The 23,936-nt window shown below is 37.7% G+C and overlaps 1 protein-coding gene across 1 annotated transcript in view; it reads left to right on the forward strand.

Moving 5' to 3' along the window:
• ENPEP (glutamyl aminopeptidase) overlaps nucleotides 1-23,936 on the forward strand; it is a 108,947-nt gene that overhangs the window by 17,970 nt on the left and 67,041 nt on the right. The window lies entirely within an intron of this gene.

Raw genomic sequence — 23,936 nt, forward strand, 5'->3', positions numbered from 1 at the left:
TCTTTGCAATATAATTTTATAAGGAAGAAATCATCGCTCCCACTTTACAGATGAGAAAATTGAAATAATGAATTTAATTAATTTGCTCAAGATCACCCAACTGGCAAGTGGTGGAGACTCAAATTCCAGATTCTTTTCAAACAATGTACCCTGCTAAACGTTCTGAAATGTGATATTCTGAAAAATATCTTTACCTCACTGGAGGGGAGAGATGCTCCTCCCTCCACCCCATTTACAGAAGACAGGCAACCAGAGTTTCCCTCCTGCAAAAACCTGTGGGGTTCTTTTCTTCAAAACTGAACAGAACCTTGCAGGAGAACTTAAAGGCATCTAATGTGAATGTCAATTCAAGGTAAATTCCACCTCTTTGGCATTTGACTGGCTCCCTACCCATTCACTCTAAATTGAAATCTAGCCCTTAACACCCAAGCACAAATGCTCCAGTACAATTTCCCACTCCAGAGAGAATTACAGGAAAACCACACTACTTATATCTATTTGAAAGTAACATTGGTGGGAACCCACACCAGTCTCACAGTACTAAATTCTTAGAGCTAAACAGACAACCTAAGACAAACAGGCATATGAGGAAAACAAGCAACATAAAAGAGAAAATCCAAGACAAACAGAAAAGCACAGTGTGAGTAAATAAGAATAGTTAGGGAAACAAAAAAAAAAGCCATAAAAAATTAAACATTCTGACAACACAACCTTTAATTATTACGCTCAGAGATTCAAGAAGATATGATCACCATAAAATAAAAACAGAAAACTATAATAAAACAATCAGAAATAGTAGTCAGAGTTTAAAAAAATAATTTCCAAAGCATGACCTTGCTCTAACCTCCAGGAACTTGTTGCTAATTCCTTCAAAAACCAGAGCCCAATAAGCAAATAGCTTTAGTTGCTGCCAACTACTTTGTGTCTTTATCAACTCCACGGAGATGCTTATATTGTTTGAAGCCCTGATACATCTCGTGGGTTTTCCACTTTTACACTGCAACTATCATTTCTGTTTGTTTGCAGTGGGGGTACATTAAAGCATCAATATACTGCATGATCTAGAGCCAAAATCTCTGTATTACTTGTTCAGTTAAAAAAAAAAGATTAAGCTAGTTACTTTTTGTGTAATACAACATTTTTAGTAGAAATTTCATGAATCAGAAAACCATTCTTATCCACTCTGTTTCTGACAGTATTATTCTGGTATATTTATCACCTGCTATTCATAGTCGGATTACACTGGGCAGTCCAAAAATCTATAATACCCTGCCTGAACTCACCATTCTGGCAAGAATCCTTTATATCAGTAAATACTGAATCGAGGCTTATATTCTTCTTAACTGTTTACCTGGAGTAGCAGATATTAGTACTTGAACCATTCACTATGCTTAAAATGTCCTGGTTGCTCATGAAGATTAGAGGACCCAACCCTAAAAAACTGTTAGGAAAAAAGGTAACCAAGTTTGGAAGGTAGCTCAAAAGACTTAACTCTACTTATTTCCTTTCTTGAATATTAGTTGCATTACATTTTTTTATTGAGGTATAGTTGGTTAACAATAAATTTCAGATGTGCAACATAGTAACTCACAACTTTTAAAGGTTATACTCCATTCATAGTTATTATAAAATATTGGCTATATTCCCTGGGCTGTACAATATGTCCCTATAGCTTATTTATATTACACATAGCTGTTTGTACCTCTTAATCCCTTACCTGTATTTTGCCCCTCCCCTCCCCCTCCCCACTGGTAACCACTAGTTTGTTCTCTATATCTGTGAGTCTGTTTCTTTTTTGTTATATTTATTAGTTTGTTTTATTTTTCAGATTCCACATATAAGTGATATCATACAGTATTTGTCTCTCTCTGTCTGACTTATTTCACTAAGTATAATACACTCCAAGTCCATCCATGTTGTTGCAAATGTCAAAATTTCATTATTTTTTGGCTGAGTAGTATTTCATTGTATATATCTATCTATCTATCTATCTATATATATATATATATATATACACACCACATCGTCTCCATTCATTTGTTGATGGACACTTAGTTTGCTTCCATATCTTGGCTATCGTAAATATGCTACTATGAATACTGTGGTGCATATACCTTTTTTTTTTTTTAGCATCTTTATTGGAGTATAATTGCTTCACAGTGTTGTGTTAGTTTCTGCTGTATAACAAAGTGCATCAGCTATATGTATACATATATCCCCATATCCCAAATCAGAGCAAGATCCTTTTTGACCCACCTCCTAGAGAAACGGAAATAAAAACAAAAATAAACAAATGGGACCTAATGAAACTTAAAAGCTTTTGCACAGCAAAGGAAACCATAAACAAGACAAAAAGACAACCCTCAAAATGGGAGAAGATATTTGCAAACAAAGCAACTGACAGAGGATTAATCTCCAAAATATACAAGCAGCTCATGTAGCTCAATATCAAAAAAAACAAACAACCCAATCCATATACCTTTTTGAATTAATGTTTTTGTTTTCTTTGGATGTATACCCAGCAGTGGAATTGCTGGGTCGTATGGTAGTTCTATTTTTAGTTTTTTGAGAAACTTCCATACTGTTTTCCATGGTGGCTGCACCAATTTATTTTCCCACTGACAGTGCACAAGGGTTCCCTTTTCTCCACACCCTCTCCAGCATTTGTTATTTGTGGTCTTTTTTATGCCAAGTTTTCAGAATGAGTCTGATTTTTATAAGATTTTAATGAATTTTTTAAAAATTTCTTTCTTTACTGGAAGGACTATTCTAAATTAAGGTCTCTCAATCTTCCCTGAAGGAATGTATTTAATTCAGGAAGCCATAGAAGATTGCTAATGATCCTTATTCTTTATTTAAATTTACAAAAACAATATTAATAAAAAACAATATAAAATTCTATGAGGTAAGTTAGATTTTTTTAATGTTTATTATTTGTTTTGAAAAATTCTACTGCAGGAATGATAATCACCAAGCATCAAACAACTCAAATTTTGAGTTAAATGAGAAGTAAGCTGCCAACAAATGTTTTGTGTAACCTAAGCGACGATACTGGGTTTCTTCTCAAACAACACCTCATGGCAGCTGAGCTCTGGAACTCAAAGTTCTGAACACATTGTGAAACTTCAAAGCCACAGCAAAATTACAGTCCTTAGTCACCCAAACTTCAAGCCAAGGTTCTGCATATTTATAATAATTTATCTATGGATAAGGGACAATCTAAAATTTAGGAAGAATATATCACATTCCTGTGATAAAGCAGTCACAAAGAAAAGTTGAAAAAACACTCAAAGTATCACTATTCTTTTCTACTAAGTATTCCCCCTCCCCAAATTTCTGCCTACTGCTGGAAGAATATTTAGAAGAACATAAACTTATAAAAAATTAAACACATTGATGACCTCCTGTAATATCAACCATGTACCTTAAACACGCATTTATAGAATTAAAAACAATATCAAGTTCTCTTCTCTTTCTCATCCTGGCTACATCAGCACTGATAATAAAATTGAGGGTTCCTCCAATCAGAATGTTTTATCAGTCTTTGTTGAGCACATACTATGTGCACAAGGAGGATGCTAAGCCCTGAAGGGAGTGAAATATGCTAAGGTATCTGTACTTCAATTGAGATGTGAAACAGAAGTGGTCACCACTGTCCAGTGTCACCCAACTGTGTTTTAAGGTCTCTGCTGATTATGCCATTTTTGAGTGCCAAAGATCTCATCTTCTGCTTTAGGGGGCCCTGCAAGGGTCCTGGGCCATTTAAAGGGGTGTGTCTATTTGGAACAGTAGAGATAAGATAGAAAAACCTCAAGAGATGAACAGGTGCTAACTCTGCTGGATGATCGGCAGTGGAAAGGCAGACTGTTATCAATGGGGAGAGTGATCATACATTTTTATCACTTACAAAATATAAATAATAGAGAAGGTGTTATTAATTATGCTGGCATAAGAGGTGTAAGCAGATAAGCAACAGACTTACATTCCTGGGACATTCTGGGCAAACCTGGATGTTTGGTCACCTTTGTCAATAGAAGATGCTCAGCAGACAAGGACAACAAAAACATGGACGCAGGACACAGCAGACCTGCAGGGCTGCCAGGTGGTGGTGGGAACCCTGTAGGCACTGGCTGGGCTTCTGACTAGGGTGATGGTGGTAGTGGTGGGTAGCATCTGTTCAATCTGATTCCTTTCTGTTCACATGGTCTTCCCAAGTTCAGTGCCTTAACCTCAGACTTTAAGACACCCTTCCAGAGCCTTGCCCCTTCAATCTTAGTACTCCTCTCCTAGGGTACTAATTTATTGAGACAGAGCCCTCTGGACGTCCCTCTAGTCTCTTTCCAATCTATTGTTACAGCATAAACGTTGTGGTTTGCTTTTTTCCTTGCCTTCTGTTTTTATTGCTAAAATCCTTTTCAACCAGGCTCTTGCAAATCAAAACATTTTGGCTTTCAAATTTATTGTGTAGGCATGAAAAGCCTATTCTGGACTTCAAAAACTTAACTTCTATTTTTCCCCCCTTCATTCTCCTAGTATTCCTAATGGTAATGTGGATACCACCCACATATAAGGAAGTGCAGACAAAGAAAATTACAGAGGTTAATCATTCAATATATTATCTCTAATGATACTAACGTTCTTGATGGGACACACAGAGCTATTATGTGTCAAGAATTGCTTACGCATTAGCTTATGAACTGCTCACATTATCAGATAGGTACTGTTGTTATCTCTATTTTGTAGCTAGGGAAAGTCAGGTTTCATTCTTAGGAGTAGAGAAAAGAAGCAGTATGATATAGTAAAAAACAAACTTTGCGCTGAAGTTTAGTGTCAGTTTTGTCTTACTTCATTTTTCTTATGTACACATTTTTCTCATGCACACAATGTACACAATGAGGAAGTTTATTTTTAAAACTCTTCAAACTCTAAAATTTGAAATAGAAGTCTACAATCCTTACCTAAAACCTTTGTGTCTAGTTGTATGTTGGAAGTCAGAAATTTTCAGATTTGTGAACGGTAATATGGTACGAATATTGAGTATTATTGAGTAACTACAGTGGGCTCTGGGGCAGCACATTATAATCAAACAGTAATATTTCTGCAGCAATATTTTTTAGTGAGAAAAATAAAAATTATTTTTAAAAACTCCTATCAGTTCGGGTCAGATGTTACTGACAAATTAGTTTGCTTAGAACATATAAAAAAACTTTTGATTTTCAGAGCTCTTTGGACTTTATAATTGTGAAAACTGGGCTAATGAAAGGATTGGGGTAAAGATATCATCAGTGATACAAAACATTATATTTTATTATTATTAATAGTGCCAGATTCATAGAATTGGTGTGTAGAGTGAGACATTGCATGGTAAGTGCTTATCACATTACCTGGGAATTTTTAAGTATCCAGTAAGACTAATAGTTAATCATAATGATTACACATAAAAGAAGTGACAGCAACCAATTAGAATAAATTCTCGTGGACTTAAATTCTATCTCTCAAATTCCTGGAGACCCTTAATTAAAAGGACAATATTAACAACTCTAAAAGCGTTCTTTACAGTAGGTTGCCATATGATAAGAGAAAGGCAACAACAACAACAGTGATAAAGCAGATGTAAGATGTATCACACCTCCCAAAAGAATAGTCAGCTGCATATAAGCTTCAGAAAGCACAGATTTTACACCTGACACTAGCTCAATAGACGCAGTGCTTTGAGTTATGACTAATAGTACCCAGGGACCTCCCTGGCAGTCCAGTGGTTAAGACTCCGTGCTTCCAATGCAGGGGGCATGGGTTCAATCCCTGGTCGGGGAGCTAAGATCCCAGAAGCTGTGCAGTGTGGCCAAAAATAAATAAATTTAAAAAATTGTATCCAACAGTGGTATATCTAGGTAATTTAATTCACTTAGGGAACTTAGTATCTTTAAAAACGAAATATATGCATTCAAGTTAGGTTCTTGAAGCCTTACAAACTTCATATATATATATATATATATATATATATATAAGCTTTATATATATATATATATATATATATATATAAAGCTTATATAAAAACCTTTATATTTAACCTTTAATAGAGTCTTTGAATAATAAAGGCATATATGACTTTTTAGAAAGTAAGAAGAAACAGTACGCATGCATGTCTCCTTCCTCACCCCATGCTATTTCAATATGGTTATCACATGCTTTAAAAAAATCATCTCAGTAAAGCAAGCATGTAAACTAGAACGATAGTAATTATTACAAAGCAATGACAATTCAGGAGTAATTTACTGAATTTTGTCATGGACAGAAGTGCTGAGGCTCAGCAAATGATGGAGGGGAGTTAGCAGCTTCTAGCAAAGCCCATAGAAAGTAATCTTTAAAATAAAAATGTTTCTGATATATGGCAGATAGGACACATAGATATGCTTTGGCTAATAATGTTACAAGGTTAACAGGCTGTATCTATATATTCTGTGATTGCTTAGCTCAGTTGATCAAAGCAGTGGTCATAAAATATGATGGATTATACAACAAAATAAGGGTCATCGATCACATGTGATCTGCAGACTGGCCAGACTGTAAAGACAGAACATACTTCTCTGTGGTGTTGAGTTTCTCAGAAACAAGAAAGGCAGGCATTGTTTTTATTTGGATTGAATTTACACTAACACCAATCCTATTTAAGGACACTGCATTCCTGTTGCTGCCAACAATAGAAATATGGAGAGTAAGAAAAACCTGATTATATTGTCTCAGAAGCATTCTGATTGAAGGGAGTCAATCTACCAGCATGGGCAATGAGAACATATTGACAGAAAAAGCACATAGTCTTTCTCCTTCCCATTGCTCCACCTAAGGTGGGAGACCTCACTGTTCTCTCTTCTTCCTCTTTTTCAACGCTCTTTCACTCTCCAAATATCACGTGCAACACAAAAGTACAGAGTGTGTACACAACAGCAGAGTGAGGCAAGAGGAACTACCCTTTCTGAAGTTTTTAACAGAAGAGAACAGATGTGGTGGAAATTCTGAGAATCTCGGTTTACAACATGACAATGCTATATGAACGTGATAGTTTTGATTTCATAGGGGGCAATTACCTTTGCTCTGTTCAGTGGCCATGAACTGGATCCTTAGTTTCACTTAACTTCTTGGAAAACGCATGTTGTTCACAAAGAGAACAGGAGGGCGGTGAGGAAGTGTATCACTTCTTCTAGAAAGCAAAAATAAATAAATAAATAAAACAAACTTTAAAAGAAAGGGGATGATAAATGAGTGAATTTTGTAGCCTTTGGAGATGAAGATGAACACATCTTTACTTAGGCAAATAAAGCAAGAATGTCAATCACCCAGTAGCTTGGGAGAACAGTGAGTCAGTGATAGTAATTTAAGGGATGCTTTTTATTTTTATTTATTTATTTTATTTTTTAAATATCTTTATTGGAGTATAATTGCTTTACAACGTTGTGTTAGTTTCTGCTGTACAACAAAGTAAATCAGGTATACGTACGCATATATCCCCATATCCCCTCCCTCTTGAGCCTCCCTCCCACCCTCTCTATCCCACCCCTCTAGATCATCACAAAGCATCAACCTGATCTCCCTGTGCTATGCTGCAGCTTCCCACGAGCCATCCATTTCACATTTGGTAGTGTATATATGTCAGCGTTGCTCTCTCATTTCATCCCAGCTTCCCCTTCCCCCCCCCAAACCCCGTACCCTCAAGTCCGTTCTCTACGTCTGCATCTTTATTCCTGTCCTGACACTAGGTTCATCAGTACCCTTTTTTTTAGATTCCATATATGTGCGTTAGCATATGATATTTGTTTTTCTCTTTCTGACTTAACTTCACTCTGTATGACAGCCTCTAGGTCCATCCACCTCATTACAAATAACTCAGTTTGGTGTCTTTTTATGGCTGAGTAATATTCCATTGTATATATGTGCCACATCTTCTTTATCCATTCATCTGTTGAAGGACATTTAGGTTGCTTCCATGTCCTGGTTATTGTTAATAGTGCTGCAATGAACATTGTGGTACGTGTATCTTTTTGAATTATGGTTTTCTCAGGGTATATGCCCAGTAGTGGGATTGCTCAGTCATATAGTAGTTCTGTTTCTAGTTTTTTAAGGAATCTCCATACTGTTCTCCATAGTGGCTGTATCAATTTACATTCCCACCAACAGTACAGGAGGGTTCCCTTTCCTCCACACCCTCTCCAGGATTTATCGTTTGTAGATTTTTTGATAATGGCCATTCTGACTGGTGTGATGTGATTCCTCATTGTGGTTTTCATTTGCATTTCTCTCATGATTTGTGATGTTGAGCATCTTTGCATGTGCTTTAAAATTCACGATTTAATGTGGTTTATATATATATATATATATATATATATATATATATATATATATATATATATATATATATTCAAAAACTACCATTTTATTTGTTAAAGCATACCATTATGCCATATTGAAGCACTACAGTGTTTTTGTTTTCTAACATCTTTATTGGAGTATACTTGCTTTACAATGGTGTGTTAGTTTCTGCTGTATAACAAAGTGAATCAGCTATACATACACATATATCCCCATTTCTCCTCACTCTTGCATCTCCCTCCCACCCTCCCTATCCCATCCCTCTAGGTGGACACAAAGCACCAAGGTGATCTCCCTGTGCCATACGGCTGTTTCCCACTAGCTATCTATTTTACATTTGGTAGTGTATACATGCCCATGCCACTCTCTCACTTCGTCCCAGCTTACCCTTCCCACTCCCCATGTCCTTAAGTCCATTCCCTACATCTGCATCTTTATTCCTGCCCTGCCCCTACTTTCTTCAAAACCATTTTTTTCTTAGATTCCATATATATGTGTTAGCATATGATATTTCTTTTTCTCTTTCTGACTTACTTCACTCTGTATGACAGTCTCTAGCTCCACCCACCTCACTGCAAATAACTCAATTTCGTTTCTTTTTATGGCTAAGTAATATTCCATTGTATATATGTGCAACATCTTCTTTATCCATTCATCTCTCGATGGACACTTAGATTGCTTCCATGTCCTGACTATCCTAAATAGTGCTGCAATGAACATTGTAGTACATGACCCTTTCTGAATTATGGTTTTCTCTGGGTATATGCCCAGTAGTGGGATTGCTGGGTGGTATGGTAGTTCTATTTTTAGTTTTTTAGTTTTTTTTTTTTTTTTAAAGATTGATTGATTGATTGCTATGTTGGGTCTTCGTTTCTGTGCTAGGGCTTTCTCTAGCTGCGGCAAGCAGGGGCCACTCTTCCTCGCGGTGCGCGGGCCTCTCACTATCGCGGCCTCTCCCGTTGCGGAGCACAGGCTCCAGATGCGCAGACCCAGCAGTTGTGGCTCACGGGCCTAGTTGCTCCGCGGCATGTGGGATCCTCCCAGACCAGGGCTCGAACCCGTGTCCCCCGCATTAGCAGGCAGACTCTCAACCACTGCGCCACCAAGGAAGCCCTATTTTTAGTTTTTTAGGGAACCTCCATACTGTTCTCCATAGTAGCTGTATCAGTTTACATTCCCACCAACAGTGCAACAGAGTTCCCTTTCTCCCCATGCTCTCCAGCATTTGTTAGATTTTTTGATGATGGCCATTCTGACCAGTGTGAGGTGATACCTCATTGTAGTTTTGATTTGCATTTCTCTAATGATTAGTGATGTGGAGTATCCTTTCATGTGTTTGTTGGCAATCTGTATATCTTCTATGGAGAAATGTCTACTTAAGTCTTCTGCCCATTTTTGGATTGGGTTGTTTTTTTGATATTGAGCTGCTTGTACATTTTGGAGATTAGTCCTTTGTCAGTTGCTTCGTTTGCAAATACCTTCTCCTATTCTGAAGGTTGCCTTTTCATATTGCTTATGGTTTCCTTTGCTGTGAGAAAGCTTTTAAGTTTCATTAGGTCCCATTTGTTTATTTTTGTTTTTATTTCCATTTCTCTATGAGGTGGGTCAAAAAGGATCTTGCTGTGATTTATGACATAGAGTGTTCTGCCTATGTTTTCCTCTAAGAGTTTTATAGTGTCTGGCCTTATATTTAGGTCTTTAATCCATTTTGAGTTTATTTTTGTGTATGGTGTTAGGCAGTGTTTTAATTTCATTCTTTTACATGTAGCTGTCCAATTTTCCCAGCACCACTTATTGAAGAGGCTGTCTTTTCTCCATTGTATATTCTTGCCTCCTTTATCAAAGATAAGGTGACCATATGTGCGTAGGTTTATGTCTAGGCTTTCTATCCTGTTCCATTGATCTATATTTCTGTTTTTGTGCCACTACCACACTGTCTTGATTACTGTAGCTTTGTAATAAAGTCTGAAGTCAGGGAGCCTGATCCTCCAGCTCTGTTTTTCTTTCTCAAGTTTGCTTTGGTTATTCGGCGTCTTTTCTGTTTACACACAAATTGTGAAATTTTTTGTTCTAGTTCTGTGAAAAATGCCATTGGTAGTTTGATAGGGATTGCATTGAATCTGTAGATTGCTTTGGGTATTATAGTCATTTTCACAATGTTGATTCCTCCAATCCAAGAACATTGTATGTCTCTCCATCTGTTTGTATCATCTTTAATTTCTTTCATCAGTGTCTTATAGTTTTCTGCATACAGGTCTTTTGTCTCCTTAGGTAGGTTTATTCCTAGGTATTTTATTCTTTTCTGTTGCAATGGTAAATGGGAGTGTTTCCTTAATTTCTCTTTCAGATTTTTCATCACTAGTGTATAGGAATGCAAGAGATTTCTGTGCATTAATTTTGTATCCTACTACTTTACCAAATTCACTGATTAACTCCAGTAGTTTTCTGGTGGCATCCTTAGGATTCTCTATGTATAGAAGCATGTCATCAGCAAACAGTGACAGTTTTACTTCTTCTTTTCTGATTTGGATTCCTTTCATTTTCTTCTCTGATTGCTGTGGCTAAAGCTTCCAAAACTATTTTAAATACTAGTGGTGAGAGTGGGCAACCTTGTCTTGTTCCTCATCTTAGTAGAAATGGTTTCAGTTTTTCACCACTGAGAACGATGCTGGCTGTGGGTTTGTCATATATGGCCTTTATTATGTTGAGGTAAGTTCCCTCTACGCCTACTTTCTGGAGGGTTTTTAACAAAAATGGGTGTTGAATTTTGTCGAAAGCTTTTTCTGCATCTATTGAGATGATCATATGGTTTTTATCCTTCAGTTTGTTATATGGTGTATCACATTGATTGATTTGCATATACTGAAGAATCCTTGAATTCCTGGGATAAACACCACTTGATCATGGTGTATGATCCCTTTAATGTGCTGTTGGATTCTCTTTGCTAGTATTTTGTTGAGGATTTTTGCATCTATGTTCATCAGTGATATTGGCCTGTAGTTTTCATTCTTTGTGACATCTTGTCTGGTTTTGGTATCAGAGTGATGGTGGCCTCATAGAATAAGTTTGGGAATGCTCCTCCCTCTGCTATATTTTGGAAGAGTTTGAGAAGGATAGATGTTAGCTCTTCTCTAAATGTTTGATAGAATTCACCTGTGAAGCCATCTGGTCCTGGACTTTTGTTTGTTGGAAGATTTTTAATCACAGTCTCAATTTCAGTGCTTGTGAATGTTCTGTTTATATTTTCTATTTCTTCCTTGTTCAGTCTCGGAAGGTTGTGCTTTTCTAAGAATTTGTCCATTTCTTCCAGGTTGTCCATTTTATTGGCATATAGTTGCTTGTAGTAATCTCTCATGATCGTTTGTATTTCTGCAGTGTCAGTTATTACTTCTTTTTCATTAATAATTCTATTGATTTGTGTCTTCTCCCTCTTTTTCTTGATGAGTCTGGCCAATGGTTTATCAATTTTGTTTATCTTCTCAAAGAACCAGTGTTTAATTTTACTGATCTTTGCTATTGTTTTCTTCATTTCTTTTTCATTTATTTCTGATCTCATCTTTATAATTTCTTTCCTTTTGGTAATTTTGGGTTTTTTTTGTTCTTCTTTCTCTAATTGCTTTAGGTGTAAGGTTAGGTTGTTTATTTAAGATGTTTCTTGTTTCTTGAGGTAGGATTGTATTGCTATAAACTTCCCTCTTAGAACTGCTTTTGCTGCATCCCACAGGTTTTGGGTCACTGTGTTTTCATTGTCATTTTTTTCTAGGTATTTTTTGATTTCCTCTTTGATTTCTTCAGTGATCTCTTGGTTATTAAGTAGTGTATTGTTTAGCTTCCATGTGTTTGTATATTACAGATATTTTCCTGTAATTGATATCTAGTCTCATAGCATTGTGGTCAGAAAAGATACCTGATATGATTTCAATTTTCTTAAATTTACCGAGGCTTGATTTGTGACCCAAGATATGATCTATCCTGGAGAATGCTCCATGAGCATTTAAAAAAGTGTATTTTGTTGTTTTTGGATGGAATGTCCAATAAATATCAATTAAGTCAATCCTGTTAATGTATCATTTAAAGCTTGTGTTTCCTTATTTATTTTCATTTTGGATGATCTGTCCATTGGTGAAAGTGGGGTGTTAAAGTCCCCTACTATTGTGTTACTGTCGATTTCCTCTTTTATGGCTGTTAGCAATGCCTTATGTATTGAGGTATTCCTATGTTGGGTGCATAAATATTTACAATTGTTATATCTTCTTGGATTGATCCCTTGATCATTATGTAGTGTCCTTCTTTGTTTCTTGTAATAGTCTTTATTTTAAAGTCTATTTTCTCTGATATGAGAATTGTTACTCCAGCTTTTTTATTTCCATTTGCATGGAATATCCTTTTCCGTCCCCTCACTTTCAGTCTGTATGTGTCCCAGGTCTGAAGTGGGTCTCTTATAGACAGCATACATACTGGTTTTGCTTTTGTATCCATTCAGCAAGCCTGTGTCTTTTGTTTGGAGCATTTAATCCATTCCCGTTTAAAGTAATTATCGATATGTATGTTCATATTACCATTTTCATAATTGTTTTGGGTTTGTTTTTGTAGGTCCTTTTCTTCTCTTGTGTTTCCCACTTAGAGAAATTCCTTTAGCATTTGTTGTAGAGCTGGTTTGGTGGTGGTGAATTCCCTTAGCCTTTGCTTCTCTGTAAAGCTTTTGATTTCTCCATTGAATCTGAATGAGATCCTTGCCGAATAGAGTAATCTTTGTTGTAGGTTCTTCCCTTTCATCACTTTAAATATGTCCTGCCACTCCCTTCTGGCTTGCAAGTTTCTGCTGAAAGATCAGCTGTTAACCTTATGTGGATCCCCTTGTATGTTATTTGTTCCTTTTCCCTTGCTGCTTTTAATATTTTTTCTTTGTATTTAATTTTTGATAGTTTGATTAATATGTGTCTTGGCATGTTTCTCCTTGGATTTATCCTGTATGGGACTCTCTGTGCGTCCTGGACTTGACTGAATATTTACTTTCCCATATTAGGGAAGTCTTCAACTATAATCTCTTCAAATATTTTCTCAGTCCTTTCTTTTCCTCTTCTTCTTCTGGGACCCCTATAATTCGAATGGTGGTGCGTTTAATGTTGTCCCAGAGGTCTCTGAGACTGTCCTCAATTCTTTTCATTCTTTTTTCTTTATTCTGCCCTGTGGTAGTTATTTCTACTATTTTATCTTCCAGGGCACTTATCCATTTTTCTGCCTCAGTTATTCTGCTATTGATTCCTTCTAGAGAATTTTAAGTTTCATTTATTGTGTTGTTCATCATTTGTTTGCTCTTTAGTTCTTGTAGGTCCTTGTTAAATGTTTCTTGTATTTTCTCCATTCTATTTCCAAGATTTTGGATCATCTTTACTATCATTACCCTGAATTATTTTTCAGGTAGGCTGCCTATTTCCTCTTCATTTGGTCTGGTGGGTTTTTACCTTGCTCCTTAATTTGCTGCGTATTTCTGTCTTCTCATGTTGCTTAACTTACTGTGTTTGGGGTCTCATTTTCGCAAGCTGCAGGTTTGTAGTTCACATTGTTTTTGGTGTCTGTCCCCCGTGGGTAAGGTTGGTTCAGTGGTTTGTGTAAGCTTCCTGGTGGAGGGGACTGGTGCCTCTGTTCTGGTGGATGAGGCTGGATCTTGTCTTTCTGGTGGGCAGGACCACGTCCGGTTGTATGTTTTGGTATGTCTGTGAATTTTTTATGATTTTAGGCAGCCTCTCTGCTAATGGGTGGGGTTGTGTTCCTGTCCTGCTAGTTGTTTGGCATAGGGTCTCCAGCACTGTCACTTGCTGGTTGCTGAGTGGAGCTAGGTCTTAGCGTTGAGATGGAGATCTCTGGGAGAGCTTTTGCCCTTTGATATTACGTGGGCCGTGCAGTCTCTGGTGGACCAATGTCCTGAAGTCGCCTCTCCCACCTCAGAGGCTCAGGCCTGACACCCGGCCGGAGCACCAAGACCCTGTCAGCTACTCGGCTCAGAAGAAAAGGGAGAAAAAAAGGGAAAGAAACAAAGGAAAAAATAAAAAAAAATAAAGTTACTAAAATAAAAAATATCTTATTAAAAATAAAAATGTAATAAAAAAAGAAAGAAAGAAGAGAGTAACCAAACCAAAAAACAAATCCACCAATGATAACAAGTGCTAAAAACTATATGAAAAAAAAAAAGAAAAAACGGACAGACAGAACCCTAGGAAAAACCATCAAAGAAAAGCTATACAGACAAAATCACACAAAGAAGCATACACATACACACTCACAAAAAGAGAAAAAGGAGAAAATATATATATACATATAAAGAAAAAAGGAAGAGTGCAACCAAATCAACAAACAAATCTACCAGTGATAATAAGCTCTAAATACTAAATTGAGATAAACATAAAACCAGAAACAAATTAGATGCAGAAAGCAAACCCCAAGTCTGCAGTTGCTCCCAAAGTCCACCACCTCAATTTTCAGATGATTCATTGTCTATTCAGGTATTCCACAGATGCAGGGTACGTCAAGTTGATTGTGGAGATTTCATCCACTGCTCCTGAGGCTGCTGGGAGAAATTTCCCTTTCTCTTCTTTGTTTGCACAGCTCCTGGGGTTCAGCTTTGGATTTGGACCCGCCTCTGCATGTAGGTTGCCTGAGGGCATCTGTTCTTTGCCCAGACAGGACGGGGTTAAAATAGCAGCTGATTAGGGGGCTCTGGCTCACTCAGGCTGGGGGGAGGGAAGGGTACGGAATGCGGGGTGAGCCTGCGGTGACAGAAGTCGGTGTGACATTGCACCAGCCTGAGGCATGCCATATGTTCTCCTGGGAAAGCTGTCCCTGGATGACAGGACCCTGGCAGTGGCAGGCTGCACAGGCTCCTGGGAGGGGAGGTGTGGATAGTTACCTGTGCTTGCACACAGGATTCTTGGTGGCTGCAGCATCAGCCTTAGCGTCTCATGCCCGTCTCTTGTGTCTGCGTTGATAGCCACAGTTCACACCCATCTCTGGAGCTTGTTTAGGCGGTGCTCTGAATCCCCTCTCCTCATGCACCCCAAAACAATGGTCTCTTGCCTCTTAGGCAGTTCCAGACTTTTTCCCAGACTCTCTCCCCGCTGGCTGTGGCGCACTAGCCACCTTCAGGCTGTGTTCATGCAGCCAACCCCAGTCCTCTCCCTGGGATCTGACCACCGAGGCCCGAGCCTCGGCTCCCAGCTCCCACCCGACCCGGCGGGTGAGCAGACAAGCCTCTCAGGCTGGTGAGTGCTGGTTGGCACCGATCCTCTGTGTGCGAATCTCTCCACTTTGCCCTCTGCACCCCTGTTGCTGCACTCTCCTCCGTGGCTCCGAAGCGTCCCCCCCGCCCACCCCCACCTCCACAAGTGAAGGAGCTTCCTAGTGTGTGCAACTTTTCCTCCTTCACAGCTCCCTCACTGAGGTGCAGGTCCCATCCCTATTCTTTTGTCTCTGTTTTTCCTTTTGCCCTACCCAGGTATGTAGGGAGTTTCTTGCCTTTTGGGAAGTCTGAGGTCTTCTGCCAGCATTCAGTAGGTGTTCTGTAGGAGTTGTTCCACATGTAGATGTATTTTTGATGTATCTGTGGGGAGAAAGGTGATCTCCACGTCTTACTCCTCTGCCGTCTTGAACGTCTTCCAAGGGATGCTTTTTAGAAACTCATCCTTTAAATTATTGGATCTTTCTGCTGTTCTTCACTTCTGAGAAAATATGGTTAAAGGTGTATACATATATCCATCATTACTATATCATACAGAGTATTTTTACTGCCCTAAAAATCCTCTATGCTCTACCTATTCATCTCTCCACCTTTCACACCCCAGCCTGTCATCCACTGATCTCTTTATTGTCTCCATCTTTTTGACTCTTCCAAAATGTCAAATAGTTGGAATCATACAGTGTGTAGCCCTTTCAGATTCGTTTCTTTCACTTAATATTGATAATATGCATTTAAGGTTCCTCCCTGTTTTTTCATGGTTTCATAGTTTCTTTCTTTTTAGCACTGTGTAATATTCCATTCCCCACAGTTTATCTGGTACATGAAAGACATCTTGGTGCTTCCAAGTTTTGGCAATTACGAATAAAGCTACTATAAACATCCTCATGCAGGACATTTTAAAAAATTAATTAATTAATTTTTTATTAGTCATCCATTCTATGAATGTCAGTGTATACGTGTCAATCCCAATCTCCCAATTCATCACACCACAACCCCCACACCTTGCCGCTTTCTCCACTTGGTGTCCATACGTTTTTTCTCTATTTCTGTGTCTCAATTTCTGCTCTGCAAACCAGTTCATCTGTACCATTCTCTCTGTTCCACATATATGCGTTAATACAAGATATTTGTTTTTCTCTTTCTGACTTACTTCACTCTGTATGATAGTCTCTAGATGCATCCACGTCTCTAAAAATGACCCAATTTCGTTGCTTTTTATGGCTGAGTAATATTCCATTGTATATACGTACCACATCTTCTTTACCCATTCATCTGTCGATGGGCATTTAGGTTGCTTCCATGACCTGCCTATTGTAAATACTGTTGCAATGAACACTGGGTTGCATGTGTCTTTTTGAATTATGGTTTTCTCAGGGTATATGCCCAGTAGTGGGATTGCTGGGTCATATGGTAATTCTATTTTTAGTTCTTTAAGGAACCTCCATACTGTTCATAGAGGCTGTATCAATTTACATTCCCACCAACAGTGCAAGAGGGTTCCCGTTTCTCCACACCCTCTCCAGCATTTGTTGTTTATAGATTTTCTGATGGTGCCATTCTAACTGGTGTGAGGTGATACCTCATTGTAGTTCTGATTTGCATTTCTCTAATAATTAGTGATGTTGAGCAGCTTTTCATGTGCTTCTTGGCCATCTGTATGTCTTCTTTGGAGAAATATCTATTTAGGTCTTCTGCCCATATTTGGATTTGGTTGTTTTTTTAATATTGAGCTGCATGAACTGTTTATATATTTTCGAGATTAATCCTTTTTCCATTGATTCCTTTGCAAATATCTTCTCCCATTGTGAGGATTGTCTTTTCGTCTTGTTTATGGTTTCCTTCGCTGTGCAAAAAGTTTTTAAATTTCATTAGGTCCCATTTATTTCTTTTTATTTTTATTTCCATTACTCTAGGAGGTGGGTCAAAAAAGATCTTGCTGTGATTTATGTCAAAGAGTGTTCTTCCTATGTTTTTCTCTGAGTTTTATAGTGCCCGGTCTTACATTTAGGTCTCTAATCCATTTTGAGTTTATTTTTGTGTATGGTGATAGGCAGTGTTCTAATTTCATTCTTTTACATGTAGCTGTCCAGTTTTCCCAGCACCACTTATTGAAGAGGCTGTCTTTTCTCCATTGTATATCCTTGCCTCCTTTGTTATAGATTAGTTGACCATAGGTGCGTGGGTTTCTCTCTGGGCTTTCTATCCTGTTCCATTGATCTATGTTTCTGTTTTTGTGCCAGTACCATATTGTCTTGATTACTGTAGCTTTGTAGTATAGTCTGAAGTCAGGGAGTCTGATTCTTCCAGCTCCGTTTTTTTCCCTCAAGAGAGCTTTGGCTATTCGGGGTCTTTTGTGTCTCCATACAAATTTTAAGATTTTTTGCTCTAGTTCTGTAGAAAATGCCATTGGTAATTTGATAGGAATTGCATGGAATCTGTAGATTGCTATGGGTAGTACAGTCATTTTCACAATATTGATTCTTCCAATCCAAGAACATGGTATATCTCTCCATCTGTTTGTATCATCTTTTATTTCTTTAATCAGTGTCTTATAGTTTTCTGCATACAGGTCTTTTGTCTCCCTAGGTAGGTTTATTCCTAGGTATTTTATTCTTTTTGTTGCAATGGTAAATGGGAGTGTTTCCTTAATTTCTCTTTCAGATCTTTCATCATTAGTGTACAGGAATGCAAGAGATTTCTGTGCATTAATTTTGTATCCTGCAACTTTATCAAATTCATTGACTAGCTCTAGTAGTTTTCTGGTGGCATCTTTAGGATTCTCTATGTATAGCATCATGTCATCTGCAAACAGTGACATTTTTACTTCTTCTTTTCCAATGTGTATTCCTTTTATTTCTTTTTCTTCTCTGATTGCTGTGGCTTGGACTTCCAAAACTATGTTGAATAATAGTGGTGAGAGTAGACATTCTTGTCTTGTTCCTGATCTTAGAGGAAATGCTTTCAGTTTTTCACCATTGAGAATGATGTTTGCTGTGGGTTTATCATATATGGCCTTTATTACATTGAAGTAGGTTCCCTCTATGCTCACTTTCTGGAGGGTTTTATAATAAATGGGTGTTGAATTTTGTCGAAAGCTTTTTCTGCATCTATTGAGATGATCATATGGTTTTTATTCTTCAATTTGTTAATATGGTGTATCACATGGATTGATTTGCGTATATTGAAGAATCCTTCCATCTCTGGGATAAATTCCACTTGATCATGGTGTATGAGCCTTTTAATGTGCTGTTGGATTCTGTTTGCTAGTATTTTCTTGAGGATTTTCGCATCTGTATTCATCAGTGATATTGGTCTGTAATTTTCTTTTTTTGTAGTGTCTTTGTCTGGTTTTGGTATCAGATGATGGTGGCCCCATAGAATGAGTTTGGATGTTTTCCTTCCTCTTCAACCTTTTAGAAGAGTTTGAGAAGGATGCGTGTTAGCTCTTCTCTAAATGTTTGATGGAATTCACCTGTGAAGCCATCTGGTCCTGGACTTTTGTTTGTTGGAAGACTTTTACTCACAATTTCAATTTCATTACTTGTGATTAGTCTGTTCCTATTTTCTGTTTCTTCCTGTTTCAGTCTTGGAAGGTTATACCTTTCTAAGAATTTGTCCATTTTATTGGCATAGAATTGCTTGTAGTAGCCTCTTAGGATGCTTTGTATTTCTGCGGTGTCTGTTGTAACTTCTCCTTTTTCATTTCTAATTTTATTGATTTGAATCCTCTCCCTCTTTTTCTTGATGAGTATAGCTAATAGTTTATCAATTTTGTTTACCTTCTCAAAGAACCAGTTTTTAGTTTTATTGATCTTTGCTACTGTTTTCTTTGTTTCTATTTCATTTATTTCTGCTCTGATCTTTATGATTTCTTTCCTTCTGCTAACTTTTCCTTCTGCTAACTTTGGGTTTTGTTTGTTCTTCTTTCTCTAGTTCCTTTAGGTGTAACATTAGATTATTTGAGATTTTTCTTGTTTCTTGAGGTAGGCTTGTATAGCTATAAACTTCCCTCTTAGAACTGCTTTTGCTGCATCCCATAGGTTTTGGATTGTCGTGTTTTCATTGTCATTTGTCTCTAGGTATTTTTTGATTTCCTCTTTGATTTCTTCAGTGATCTCTTGGTTATTTAATAACGTATTATTTAGCCTCCATGTGTTTGTGTTTTTTACGTTTTTTTCCCTGTAATTGATTTCTAATCTCATAGCATTGTGGTCAGAAAAGATGCTTGATATGATTTCAATTTTGTTAAATTTACTGAGGTTTGACTTGTGACCCAAGATGTGATCTATCCTGGAGAATGTTCCGTGCACACTTGAGAAGAAAGTGTAATCTTCTGTTTTGAGATGGAATGTCCTATAAATATCAATTAAATCTATCTGGTCTATTGTATCATTTAAAGCTTTTGTTTCCTTATTAATTTTCTGTTTGGATGATCTGTCCATTGGTGTAAGTGAGGTGTTAAAGTCCCCCACTATTACTCTGTTACTGTTGATTTCCTCTTTTAGAGCTGTTAGCAGTTGCCTTATGTATTGAGGTGCTCCTATGTTGGGTGCATATATATTTATAATTGTTATATCTTCTTCTTGGATTGATCCCTTGATCATTACATAGTGTCCTTCCTTGTCTCTTGTAACATTCTTGATTTTAAAGTCTATTTTATCTGATATGAGTACTGCTACTCCAGCTTTCTTTTGATTTCCATTTGCATGGAATATCCTTTTCCATCCCCTCACTTTCAGTCTGTATGTGTCCCTAGGTCTGAAGTGGGTCTCTTGTAGACAGCATATATATGGGTCTTGTTTTTGTATCCATTCAGCAAGCCTGTGTCTTTTGGTTGGAGCATTTAATCCATTCCTGTTTAAAGTAATTATCGATATGTATGTTCCTATGACCATTTTCTTAAATTGTTCTGGGTTTGTTATTGTAGGTCCTTTTCTTCTCTTGTGTTTCCCACTTAGAGAAGTTCCTTTAGCATTTGCTGTAGAGCTGGTTTGGTGGTGCTGAATTCTCTTAGCTTTTGCTTGTCTGTAAAGCTTTTGATTTCTCCATCAAATCTGAATGAGATCCTTGCTGGGTAGAGTAATCTTGGTTGTAGGTTCTTCCCTTTCATCACTCTAAGTATATCATGCCACTCCCTTCTAGCTTGTAGAGTTTCTGCTGAGAAATCCTCTGTTAACCTTAGTTAACCTTATGGGAGTTCCCTTGTATGTTATTTTCCGTTTTTCCCTTGCTGCTTTCAATAATTTTTCTTTGTCTTTAATTTTTGCCAATTCGATTACTATGTGTCTCGGCGTGTTTCTCCTTGGGTTTATCCTGTATGGGACTCTCTGTACTTCCTGGACTTGGGTGGCTATTTCCTTTCCCATGTTAGGGAAGTTTTCGACTATAATCTCTTCAAATATTTTCTCAGGTCCTTTCTCTCTCCCTTCTCCTTCTGGGACCCCTATAATGTGAATGTTGTTGCGTTTAATGTTGTCCCAGAGGTCTCTTAGGCTGTCTTCATTTCTTTTCATTCTTTTTTCTTTATTCTGTTCCGCAGCAGTGAATTCCACTATTTTGTCTTCCAGGTCACTTATCCGTTCTTCTGCCTCAGTTATTCTGCTATTGATTCCTTCTAATGTAGTTTTCATTTCAGTTATTGTATTGTTCCTCTGTTTGTTTGTTCTTTATTTCTTCTAGATCTTTGTTAAACATTTCTTGCATCTTCTCGATCTTTGTCTCCATTCTTTTTCCGAGGTCCTGGATCATCTTCACTATCATTATTCTGAATTTTTTTCTGGAAGATTGCCTATCTCCATTTCATTTAGTTGTTTTTCTGGGGTTTTATCTTGTTCCTTCATCTGTTACATAGCCGTCTGCCTTTTCATCTTGTCTTTCTGTGAATGTGGTTTATGTTCCATAGGCTGCAGGATTGTAGTTCTTCTTGCTTCTGCTGTCTGCTCTCTGCTGGATGAGGCTATCTAAGAGGCTTGTGCAAGTTTCCTGATGGGAGGGACTGGTGCTGGATAGAGCTGGCTGTTGCTCTGGTGGGCAGAGCTCAGTAAAACTTTAATCCACTTGTTTGCTGATGGGTGGGGCTGGGTTCCCTCCCTGTTGGTTGTTTGGCCTGAGGTGACCCAACACTGGAGCCTACCCAAGCTCTTTGGTGGAGCTAATGGCAGACTCTGGGAGGGCTCACGCCAAGCAGTACTTCCCAGAACTTCTGCTGCCAGTGTCCTTGTCCCTTGGTGAGCCACAGCTGCCCCCTGCCTCTGCAGGAGACCCTCCAACACTAGCAGGTAGGTCTGGTTTAGATGTGCACACTACTTTGTGTGTGTCCTCCGAGAGTGGAGTCTCTGTTTCCCCCAGTCCTGCCGAACTCCTGCAATCAAATCCCTCTGCCTTCAAAGTCTGATTCTCTAGGATTTCCTCCTCCTGTTGTCAGACCCCCAGGTTGGGAAGCCTGATGTGGGGCTCAGAACCTTCACTCCAGTGGGTGACTTCTGTGGTGTAAGTGTTCTCCAGTTTGTGAGCCACCCACCCAGCAGTTATGGGATTTGATTTTATTGTGATAGCACCCCTCTTACCATCTCATTGTGGCTTCTCCTTTGTCTTTGCATGTGGGGTATCTTTTTTGGTGAGTTCCAGTGTCTTCCTGTTGATGATTGTCCTGCAGTTAGTTGTGATTCTGGTGTTCTCGAAAGAGGGTGTAGAGCATGTCCTTCTTCTCCGCCATCTTGAACCAATCTCAGGACATGTTTTAAACTCCTTTGGGTAAACACAAAGGAGCACAATTGTTGGGCCATATGTTAAGAGTATGTTTAGTTTTGTAAGAAACTGCCAAACTGTCTTCCAAAATGGCTGTACCATCTTGCATTCCCACCAGCAATGTATGGGAATTCCTATTGCTCCACATCCTCACCAGCATTTGGTGTTGTCAGTGTTTTGGATTTTGGCATTGTAGTAGGTGTGCTGTGGTACCTCATTGTTATTTTAATTTGCATCTCCTTGATGACATATGATGTGAAGCATCTTTTCATATACATACTTGCCATCTGTATATCTTCTTTGGTGAGGTGTCTTGTTAAGGTCTTTGGCCCATTTTTTAATCAGGTTGTTTGCTTTCTTCTTGTTGAGTTTTAAGAGTTCTTTGCATATTTTGTATAACAGTTGTTTATGAGATGGATCTTCTACAAATATTTCCTCCCAGTCTGTGGCTTACCTTCTCATTCTCTTGACATTGTCTTTCACAGAGCAAAAGTTTTAATGAAGCCCAGCTTATCAGTTATTTCTTTCATAGATTATGCCTTTGGTGGTAAAGCTAAGAAGTCATCTTCATATCCAAAGTCATATAGATTTTCCCCAATGTTATCTTCCAGGAGTTTTATAGTTTTGCATTTTACATTTAGGTATGTGATCAATTTTGAGTTTATATTTGTGAAGGGTGTAAGGTCTGTGTCTAGATTCATTTTTTTGCAGATGGATATTCAGTTATTCCAGCATCATTTGCTGAAGATACTGTCTTTGTTCCATTGTATTGCCTTTACTCCTTTGTCAAAGGTCAGTTGACTATATTTATGTGGGTCTATTTCTGGGCTATCTATTGTCTTGTACTGATTTATTTTTCTATTGTTTTGTTAATACCACATTGTCTTGATTACTGTAGCTTTACAGTAAGTCTTGAAGTCAGATATTATCAATCTTCCAATATTGTTTTTCTCCTTCAATATTGTGTTGGCTACTTGGGGTTATACATGCTTAGAATTGCGGAGTAAAAAGTCTATACTTGGTTTGATTTATAAATTATGTCATGGCATAAAAATAATATCCTAGATACTTAGAGATTTCGCTTATCAAGATATCGCTTATCAAGATGCCTCCCTCTCAGGAAAATTTTGAGTCATTGTATTTTAGACTCTGGAAGTAGAATAGTTAATATATCAAAATGGTAGTCTGGGTAGCAATGGATAGAAAAGCACAAATGGAAAACATGTATCTAAGGGCTCTTTAGATGAGAAAAAAATCACATGCCTTATTTCTTCAAAGACAAATTACACAAAGAGAGATAAATACATAGATACACAAATATTAAGAAGACAATATATGTTCTAAGTAGAAAAAAGTAATAACATTTAAAAAGTATACTGTACATTATGCCAACCATTGTGTCTTTCTAGTCATTGAAATTACTTAGTGAGTTATGCAGTATTCTTTTCCTTTACATATGAGTCTCAGAGATGTGAAGTGATTTGTCCAAGACCATGCAGAACTGGGATTCCAATTAGACTTACCTGGCTCCAAAGCCCACCTTCTTTCTACTATGTCATGTATCACAGTTTTTGCGTTTTTTCAAATGAAG

The sequence above is a fragment of the Balaenoptera ricei genome, chromosome 5, assembly GCF_028023285.1.
Source record: "Balaenoptera ricei isolate mBalRic1 chromosome 5, mBalRic1.hap2, whole genome shotgun sequence".
NCBI lineage: Eukaryota > Metazoa > Chordata > Mammalia > Artiodactyla > Balaenopteridae > Balaenoptera > Balaenoptera ricei.